This window comes from Sphaeramia orbicularis, chromosome 17 (assembly GCF_902148855.1).
Source record: "Sphaeramia orbicularis chromosome 17, fSphaOr1.1, whole genome shotgun sequence".
NCBI lineage: Eukaryota > Metazoa > Chordata > Actinopteri > Kurtiformes > Apogonidae > Sphaeramia > Sphaeramia orbicularis.
In genome coordinates this window covers 28,583,804-28,594,954 of record NC_043973.1, presented here as the reverse complement: position 1 = coordinate 28,594,954, position 11,151 = coordinate 28,583,804, and positions in this window count along the sequence as shown.

Here is an 11,151-nt window from a genome sequence, read left to right as displayed (position 1 = left end):
TAAAACAGAAAACACCAAAATAAATCCAATAATAATAATAATAATAATAATAATAATAATAATAATAATAATAATAATAATAATAATAATAATAATAATGGATTGGATTTATATAGTTCTTTTCTTGTGTCTGAACTCATAGCACTTACACTCTATATTCACACACTGGTAAGACCAAAATGCATGTATTAGATTAATTAAAAGAGGACATAGTCTAATTTTATTGGCATCTGGCTGAATCCTAACCCACTAGATCACTTAAAGCATTGCACAAATTTAACCTTAATCCTGTCTGAGTCATCATTTATCTCAGTGATGTAATCAGGTTGTGATTAACCCAGATACCAAACACAAACTGGAAGACACACTGGAAAAAATCGAAATCTTACCAAGTGTTTTTTTTTTTTTTTGGCTTAATTCAAGCAAAAAAATCTGCCAGTGGAACAAGTGAAAATTATCTTCTTGATAGATAAGATTTTCAAGATCTATTGTCTAAAAAGAAGTTCTTATATCTCACTGAAAAGTTACTCTTTAGGTGATTATGTCTTATTTTAAGTGTGATGAAATATTTTGACTAGAAATGATTAAAATACACTTGGTAAAATTTGTTTTTTTTTCCCCAGTGCATTTCCGATTATTTAAGTCTAATACATGCATTTGGCTTTAATCTTCTCTTATATCCCTAACCTTATTTTAAGTTTCAGCTTCAATGAAAAGAGTGGACATTCAAATGTTTGTAGTAATGAATAAACTAGAGGGCTGTTTGTGTGGTATTTCAGCTATATTTTCACTCTTGTATTTGTTTTTTTTTTTTATCTGATGGCCTTTCATTTTGAAGAACAACAACTTGGAACCTTTTTCTTTTTTGCTGCTTTTAACAATTTTCTTCTCGCCGCCAATTATTGGTATGTTAGTGTTTGTAATCTAACCAATAAAATGAATAGACTGTAGTTTTCTTAACCCCGTCAGGAATCTTTTTAATCTCGGCATCAAAAGCACCTGACAGTTTACTACACAGGCAAAGGTTGCACTTCCACAGTTTTATAGAATTATTAAGTAAGCAATTATGATAACCCACTGTTTTAAAGATAATAGGATGATAAGGTTCTGCCAAACTCACACTGTAGTTTGCCCTTACGCAGCTCTTCCTGAGGAGAAAATCAATATTGTTTCCACTCAGGCCACTTTGTCCTCTCACTGTTCCGAGTGTTTATTTTACCTGTTGAGAATTACAAGTTCCACATGTACAGCCAAAAAAAATACAAAAGTCATAACTCCAATCTAAAAAAAAAAATACACCTTGTAGCCACGCATAGTAATGACCCTGCATGTCTAGTGGCATTTTATCAAAGCTCATAAACCTTGAATGACTATATATTGATAAAGACTGTTTAAAGTGTCATTGGAACGATAACATTTGCACTGTAAATGTGGCTCACAGGCTCCAGCCTCCAATCATACTGCGATGATAAGGACAGCAGCTTGTGGGCTGCGACCAATAGGTCAAAAGCCACACAGTGTTTGGTTTGGGGACATGTAGCGTCTCTGTTTACCTTTAAACATCAGCCTTTTTATTTTGTTGAATTTCACTAAAATCTGTGAGCTTCTAAAACTTGAGAGCTGCGACGCTTGGATTTGCAATTTGCAGTTTGTGTTAATCTGCTGAACCTGGAAAAGTAAAACTATTGTACAGGAAATAGACACCACCATGTGGAATGCATCAACATAATAGAAAGGATTTACATGTAACTCCATTATCCCATGTTTAATACCTGTTGATCCACTAATCCTATCAATACTTGTAAATAATTGGCGCAAAATGCAGTTTGTCATCTTTTCATGGCTATCAGATATGACCCATTTTGGACGTTCAGAGGGTCCGAAGTTACCATGGAAACACCGTCATCTTCTGCAACATTGATTCACCAGTAAAACCCATGGAGTTGGATCAATGAAAGTGGGTGGAGACACTTGTTTTTACGTCCAGTTAATTATATGTTTTACTGAAAAAGTCACTTTTTCTTCAGTTTTCTCTGTCTCTGATATAATAACGTTTGAATTTACTCTGAGCTTTTATGAACATCTACATCAGGGGTCTCAAACTCATTGTCTTTCAGGGGCCACATTCAGCCAGATTTGATCTCAAGTGGGCCCGACCAGTAAAATAATAGCATAATAACCTATACATAATGACAACTCCAAATTTTTGTCTTTGTTTTAGTCCAACAAAAACCCATTAAATTATGAAAATACTTACTTTTATAAACTATCCAAACAAAAAAGATGTGAATAACCTGAAAAAACTGAAATTTCTTTTGAAAAATAAGTGCAATTTTAACAATATTATGCCTAAATTTATCATTATCTGTGGAATTTTTTGCACTTTGCAAATTCATCCCACAGGCTGGATTGGAAGCTGTGGTGGGCTGCGTGTTTGAGACACCTGATCTACATGATCAGTGAATTAACCCTTTCATGCATAGTGGTCACTACAGTGGACAGTTACTCTACAGCTTTACTCTTGTATATTCATGGGTTTTGTTGTTTTAGTTCCATATCAACCAACACAGTGGACACTTATGCGTCATCTCATAAACTGCAGTTCATACCATTATTGTAACTTTGCTGTTCTTGATTGGTTCTTGAGTGGAAATCAATTGTTAATATTTATTTTTTGCATATTATTTCCATGAAGTGAGTAATAACTAGTATTAGAATATGTTAAAATGTGAGAAAACATCAGATTAGCTGCATTAAACATGGTTTCATTTCACTTTTTTTTTTTTTTTTAAATCACTTTATGATATTGGGTTTTAAATGCATGTTTCTTTGCTTCAAGAATAAAATTCATGGTGTAGTTGAGTGGACATTTTTGTAGCTCCATGAAAAACAGGTTGATTTTAAAAAAAAATTCAATCACATTGTTTTTTTTGTTTTTTTTTTCATGCCTAAAGTGGAATAAAAACACTCAGGAAAAAAAATCTTGATTAAGGTTCTCATAATTCATGCATGAAAGAGTTAAATATAGGAAAATACATGATTTACACTGACAAAACTCTAAATAAAAAGGATAATATTACAATAAATGGTGATAAAACACTTAACATAGGTTAAATATAGAGAACAATCTCATTTGGGAACTGCCATAAAAGTAGTACTGGGTCTTTATGGGTTAATCAAGTGTTGTTTGTGTTCTTTCTACATGGTAAAAACAAAAAACAAAAAAACATTTCATGTCGATGGATGAGTGGTTTGACACTTTGCCCTGATCAATATCAATAAAGCAATCAGCATGTCAGGGACCTATATGTTCTGAGGAGGGATCTGGGAGAGAGGATAACTGAATTTATGGCTTTACTGTGGAGGTGGGGCTGCTGCCTTCAGGTACAACAACCCACCAAGCTGTACTCAAAACACACACACACATATACACACTCGCAGTTATATCACTTTAGTCACTGAAATGATCACCCTGTTTACTTTAGTTCAGTTTATGAGTTCGTGTTAAGCATAACTGATTCACCTCTAGCCTCGAACTGGACTTTTAGCCACAATTAAAGCACAGATTGAGTAACTGTCATGGAAACCGACTGTAGTTTCTGACGACTGTTCCCCAGCGGAGTGACTTAAAAGTTCCCATTTTGATCTTATAATGTGACGCTCACAAATCCTCAGGCCTCGTGTCAGGGCCCACCCTCCTCCCTTCCTTCTCTAGTCCTTCAAGAGTCTGTCCAGACTGCACTTTGCTCAGCCCCGTCATAAAAACAGAGGCAATAAATTCGACCGGGCTCCTGAACTGGATGACATGAGAGAGACAGAGAGGGGAAAGAACCTTCAGACAGTCAGCGATCAATTCTTCCAACATGGCAGGAAAACCCAAACAGCTACAATGGGTGTAAATTTGAAAAAAAAAAAAAAAAGCCATTTTTACTTTGGGTTTGAAGTGAATCTTTGCAAGAGTTTATTTCTGCAGCTGCTCCTGGTTTTGGAAAATAATGTTGTGTGGATGGTGATGTTTCAAGTTCTAGTAAATCACCTGAATTCTCTTTTATGACCTGGGCCTTTACATACATTTCTGTGCTTCTTCTACCATGTACATACACAGCCTAGACCAGGGATGTCAAACTCATGTTAGTTCAGGGGCCACACACAGCCTAATATGACCTGCAGTGGGCCGGTGATGATTAAAATAATAACACCATAATACATAAATAATATCAGTTCAGAAATTTGTATGTCTAATTTCTATGTTTTACAGTGAAAAAAGTAAAATTACTGTATACTATCAAAATTTTTAGACCTACAAACTATCCTTTAAAAAAAATGTGGAAAAACATGAGCAACCATGACCAAAATAAAATTTATCAAGAAAAAAAGTGCAATTTTTAACAATTTATGCCATTGTTTGGCCTCAGCTTCTCATTTTCACATTTTCATTACAATTTACAGATCACAGTGGATCTACAAATACACAAAACATTTAATAACAGACAGAATATTGGTACAATTACACTTAATTCTCTTAAGACATTTCAGATTGTTCATATTTGTTCAGGTTTTTCACATTTTTTTGTAAAAGGCTAGTCTGTAAATGTTAACATTTGTGTAATTTTACTTTTTCTTTTTACACTAAAACAAAAAGAAAAATTTGTAGTTTTCATTATTTATAGTTTATTATGACAGTATTTTACTGGTCTGACCCACTTCAGATGAAATTGACCTAAAATTATTTTAACATCCTTGATTGTTAATATCTTTAGTGTAATTTTTGCATTTCACTAATTCATTCTGTGGGCCAGATTGGACCCTTTGGCGGGCCGGTTTTGACCCCCGGGCCGCATGTTTGACACCTCTGGCCTAGACAAAACAACAACAACAAAAACTCCACATTCTATAATTTCACTGGACTGCCTCTAGCTTCGATTGCTACATCCATTCACTGGAGCCTTTGTTCTATAAACATATGCATAGTTATTTTTAGATCCAACCCCAGATCATATCACTGCCCCCACAGGCTTGTACTGTAGGCACTAGGCATGATGGGTAATCACTTCATCCACCTCTCTTCTCCCCCTGATGCACTCATCACTCTGGAACAGGGTCAGTCTGGACTCATCAGACCACATGACCTTTATCCATTGAAACACAGTCCAATCTTTATGCAGTCTATGAAACAGATGGTTAATAATGAAATGAAAAATGACTTTTCTAATAAATCAGTTATATGCAGCATTAATGATCACTGTAGTTATTATCTCACCTACCTGCTTAGTGAACTCCAAGAGGATTTTTTAAAAATATAAATCAAGTTAATTAATTTGTTTGTTTTTTTTCAGGGCTCTAAAATCAGTGATGGTAAACTAAAATGGGTGCTTCCTTCCTCCTCATTGGTTATACTATATTCCTTGAGAACATATTTCTGATTTTTTCCACTTAATATTATTTCCTGCTATTTTCACCAGCGTATATACAATATAAAAGTAATTAAATCTCATGAAGAAGGTTATATAATAAAGACATAAAGACTTTGATTATGACAGGGTTAGCACGGTCCCACAAAATGATGCAATATATTAAATAATCAGTTTGCAGGAAACATTTTATAGATTTATGGTGAAATATATTCCAACACCTTTAACATTAAAGTTAACAGAATGGCAGTAGGAGTATGTTCTTCGGTAGTGTAATTCATAGAATTATTTATGTTTGTGGTTGTGTAATTGAAGGTATAGCCATTAGTAATACACAGCTAATCCTTTCTATAAATAATTTATTATTTAACCTTTAAAGACCTAGAAGTATGTTTGTGTTGACTTCAAAATGAATTTTTCTCCACATTTAACCTTTCTTAAAGCGGCCTAAGACTTTCATTACAATTTTTTTTTAATTTGTAAAACCCAGTGATATCCTAATTATCACTAATCCATTAGTCTTTCTGTGCTTATGCACCTGAATCACTTCCCTCACGGTGAACAACTTCGAACATGACTCCATCATAAACACAGTCTGCTTGTTTACATAACAAACCGAAACGTCACTTTGGCCTTTTCGGAAAGTTTGTCACGAAGTGCATTATGGGAATGGGAATTCCACGCTACAGCAATTTCACTGTCTCTTGGTCAGTGCTGAACCCAGATGTCACTTTTACCTCCATCCACCGACTATACTCATTCTGTAAAACAGCCCTGGTGGACTGGAGAATTTTACATTGTAGCGATCTGACTCATTTTTTTGCAGAATCTGTGAGAAACCGCTTTCACTTGGTCACCATTCCCACAATGCACTTCGCAAAAAAACTTTATGAAAAGGCCAGAATGACGTTTGGGGTTGTTATGTAAACAAGCAGACAGTGTTTATGATGGAGTCATCTTCGAAGTTGTTCACTGGGAGGGAAGTGATTCAGGTGCATAAGCACGGAAAGACTAATGGATTAGTGATAATTTGGATATCACTGGGTTTTACAAATTTGAAAAAAAATTTGTAGTGAAACTCATATGCAGCTTTAAGCAATTTATCACCCTTTATCATAATGTCTTCTTCAATTTGCATTATTTATATAAACTAAATATTGACTTATGTTTAATTCACTGATTATGTGGATGTTCATAAAACCTCAGAGTAAATTCAAAGGTTATTATTAAAGGAAAAGCTGTAAAAACAAATGATTACAACCAGTCATGTCAAACTCCATGTGTTTTACTGGTGAATCAGTCTTCCAGAAGATGACGGTGTTTCCATACGGAGCCTCTGAACGTCCAAATGGCTCATATCTGATGACCATGAAAAGCTGAGAAACTGCATTTTACTGGAATTATTTCAGTGTATTCAAAAATTACTAAGCATTTTAGCCCAGTAGATGCTTTCGGTCATAGGAGGGTCAAACATTTGAACTGTTACGAAAAACTGAAACTGATTAATTCAGTAATTTCTGTAGTCGTTATCAGAAGTCTACCAGAGCTACAACTCATATTTTTGTAGCTGCATTAAACTCAAATTCCAAATTTTATTCACTGAGCTAAACATCCTCAAACTTAACACTAAGACACTCAATAATATTCTGCCTGTTCCGCCAAATACAGTTTAATGAAATGTCCTTTGTGCCGTATCTAAGACCGAGTCCACCTGGGACCACAGGATGTTTAGTTCAGGTCCTGTATCTGGGTGAGGTGGTACATTTTTTGGCTGCGGTGCCTCCTGCTGCCAGCCAAGATGAGGATTAACACCATTGTTTCAAATTGAGTCACATTCAGTTTCTGTCGGACACATTCAGAACAAGTGGAGTGTTACCTCTGAGTGAATGATGGCATTTATATAATCAGGTTGAACACATGAAGGAGCTTCTTGTTGTAAATTCAGTTGATTTGCCCTCTGGACCTTAAACAGACCTCAGTGGTATTTAGTTGTTGGATGTACTGCCACCTTGTGATCTGCTCTGAAACCTGCACGTCAAAGCCCTTGTGAGCTTCAATCCACACACAGCGTAAAGAGAATATATTCATTTCAATCAGGTCGTAACTTCAGAACCGACACCAAGGGCGAGCCCTGAAGGGGGGGCGTGGACCTCCCTCCCCTGTGGCACCCTGACTCCGCCGGCAGATGGATGTTGTGACCCTCCTCAGTGATCAGAGCAGAGACTTCGCAGCAGGGTCACAGCCATTTTCTGTTCTCTCTTCCTCTTTCAATCCACTAGGGCAGGGCTGTCAAACTCATTTTAGTTCAGGGGACACATTCAGCCCAATATGATCTGAAGTGGGCCGGACCGGTACAATAATAACAGTGAAAAAAGTAAAATTATATGATGAAAATGTTTAGATCTACAAAGTTACGTTAAAAATCTGAATAAAATGAAAACCTGAAAAGGTCTTAAGGAAAATAAGTGCAATTTTAACGATATTATGCATCAGTTTGTCAATTACACATGGGCATTACAACTTACAGATCATAGTGGATCTACAAATACACACAATATCGTAAAACAGGCAGAATATAGCAAACTGATTAAGGTCTTCACAGGAGTTTATAAAAAAAAAAAAAACACCCATTAAGATTGTGTCTAAATTATATCAGGGTCTACAAAAATGTAATGGTGTGAATTCATTTTACATTAAATCGAAAAGGGGAATCAGAATTGAATATTACACTGTCTGAAAGTGAGTGGCATTCTATGTGTAAAACGCAGCTGACATCCACCAGCTCTAAAGGTTGGTGAGAATTTGGCTGGAAAAACCTCATTCACTTTTTTATAACACCAAATATTAAAAGCAAACAATTGGGAAAACAGCAGCAATGCTGGAGAGGATGTGGTCACATGAATGCCAACCACTCGCATATCTTTCGGTCATGTGTAAAAATGCAAATGTTTTGGAACCATGTTGTTCAGACAATGGAGAACATTTTAAATTATAAAATTCCAATGGACCCCCTGACTATCTACCTTGGCCTAATACCTGATGATGTAATTAAAAGACACTTACTTATTTAAAATTTTAATTCTTGCCTGCAAAAAGGTAGTCACAAGGAACTGGTTAAATAGTGACCCTCTTCGACCATAACAATGGCTGGACATTCTAGAGGACATATATACCATGGAAAAATTAACATTTCAATTGAGGATTAAGATTGGAACTTTTACGCAAAGATGGGAGAAATGGACCAAATTCAAGAAAACTAATTCTTGATATCAGATCAAGTACGGAAAAGCAGTCGAATGCACAAGGAACCGCATCCCCCCTTGTTTTTTTTTTGTTTTGTTTTGTGACTACACTGTAAAAGTGATTTAAAACAGTAAAATAAAAAGTTAAAAAAAAAACAAAAAAAAAACAGGCAGAATATTGGTAAAATTGCACTAACTTCTCTTAAGACATTTCAGATTGTCCGTTTGTTCAGATTATTCACATTTTTTGTGAAAGGATAGTTTGTAAATCTCAACATTTTCATGTAATTTTACTTTTTTACACTAAAACAAAGAGCAAAATTTGGGATTGTCAATATTTAGAAGTTATTATGATAGTATTTTACTGGTCTGACCCACTTCAGATGGAATTGGTCTGTATGTGATCCCTGAACTAAAACAATTTTGACATCCTTGATTGTTAATCTCGGCACTTTAATATTTGCATTTCACAAATTCATCCCATGGGTCAGTTCGGACCCTTTGGCCGTATGTTTGACACCTGTGCACCAGGGCCCAGCCAGCATGTCCATTTGGGCTGCATACAAGGATCCCATGTGGGTTTGTCTGCAGTTTCCATGGTGACCACACTTGTTTGCCGATATCAGAATCCGAATCAGAGATCTGAATATCTCATGTTATTTATCCTTCACACTATTTTATCCCATGGTATTTATCTTTCATTTGCACTACTTCTCATGTTATTTGCACTACTTAAATTCTATGTTTTATAAATATCTTAGTTTGGAATACTTTTTATTTTTTAATGTAAATAACTGTTCCTTTTACTGATATTTGTTGTCTGTCTGTAAATTCTTGCACTGAACCTGAGGGTTTTGCCTCAATTTCGTTGTACTTGGCACAATGACAATAAAGAGATTCTGATTCTGTTATGGACAAACACATGTTGGACCACCATGGAAACTGCAGACAAACCCACATGGGACCCTTATATGCAGCCCAATTGTAACCCTTCTGGGGCCCCATGGACCTGCTGGCTGGGGGGTTCATTCGTCTCTATCTGATGCTCAGTCAAGCCTGCAGGGCCGGGCCGTCGTCACTGGTGCTCAGTGGGGGGGCCTGAGGATTAGCTGACCTCCTGGTGGGTGGTGGTGAACCCCTGCCGTCCAGTCAGCAAACACTGCAGCCTCCGAATGGCCGAAAAGCTACAAGCATGGCATGTCAGGCATCCTCCCCGGGATCAGACCTTCATCTCTGGCACCCTGACAGTCAGTCAGCACCGCAGGGAATCAGTCTGCACAGAGTCAGAGTGATGGACAAGCAGCCTGACATTCACCTCCTCATGTCTCTGCTCAGCGTTCAGTTTATTTTAACGTGGCATGATTGACTTGACAAGAGGTACATCTGGAAAAATTATGTGACACCTCAACATTACACTCACTGTGTCTGCAGTGGTGGGCGGTAACACGAAACACATGTGTTTAGAACATAAAGTATGAGTGACTGTATTTACTGTGGTTAAACAGGTAGTAATGAGAGTATTAGCTTTTTAAAGGACATCATTAAATTCCCATTAGACCTTGACTTGAAGTGTATCAGCACTATATTAGGCTGAATATTACAAGCTGCTTTTGTGACTGAACAGTATATTGACATTATTGTTATTTATTTGACTAATTATTCACTCATTTCATACTGCGTGAAAAGACTACCAGAAGAGAGTATAAATAATAATTCATCCAGAGATAATTAAAAATGCATGTTAAAACTAAATATTCTTGTTTGAAACTCATTTCACAGCTTTATACAGCTTCACGTTTTCACTTTAAATTGATGCTAAAAATAAAAGGTAAAGGTCAAATTGTCTCTTTAGCCCTTTTGGAGGTAAAACAACACATTTCTTTGAGTTTTCATACACAGCATGGATTAAAAAAGATCCTTCCACTGGATAATTACTGTGATGATGCATATGTTTCAGATGAAAACAAGTTCTTTAACCCTGACTGACACAGTGAGCAGCTTCTCATTTTTCCAAGACATACTTTGTGATTGTGGAAAACATGTAACTGTTTCAGAGGGACCAAAATATTGGTTTGCATCCAGCAAAGAAAACAGTGAAGCAGATGCTGAAACTACTAAAAGTGAGTTAAAAACTGACCAGTGCATTACTAAAACCTGGAAGGATAGTGCTGAGTTATCATTTTTGAGGAAGAAATGAGGTCAGAAAAGAAAATACTTGAACATTTGTTGAAAACATTAGAACTCATGGCTATATTTAAGCAGCATTTGACTTTCATCACAATTTTTTATTTTTTTTTAATTTGTAAAACCAGAGTGATATTCTAATTATCACCAATCCATTAGTCTTTCCATGCTTATGCACCTGAATCACTTCCCTCATGGTGAACAACTTCATAGATGACTCCATCATAAACACAGTCCAATTGTTTACATAACAAACCAAAACATTACTCAGGCCTTTTCGGAAATTTTGTCGCGAAGTCCATTGTGGGAATGGC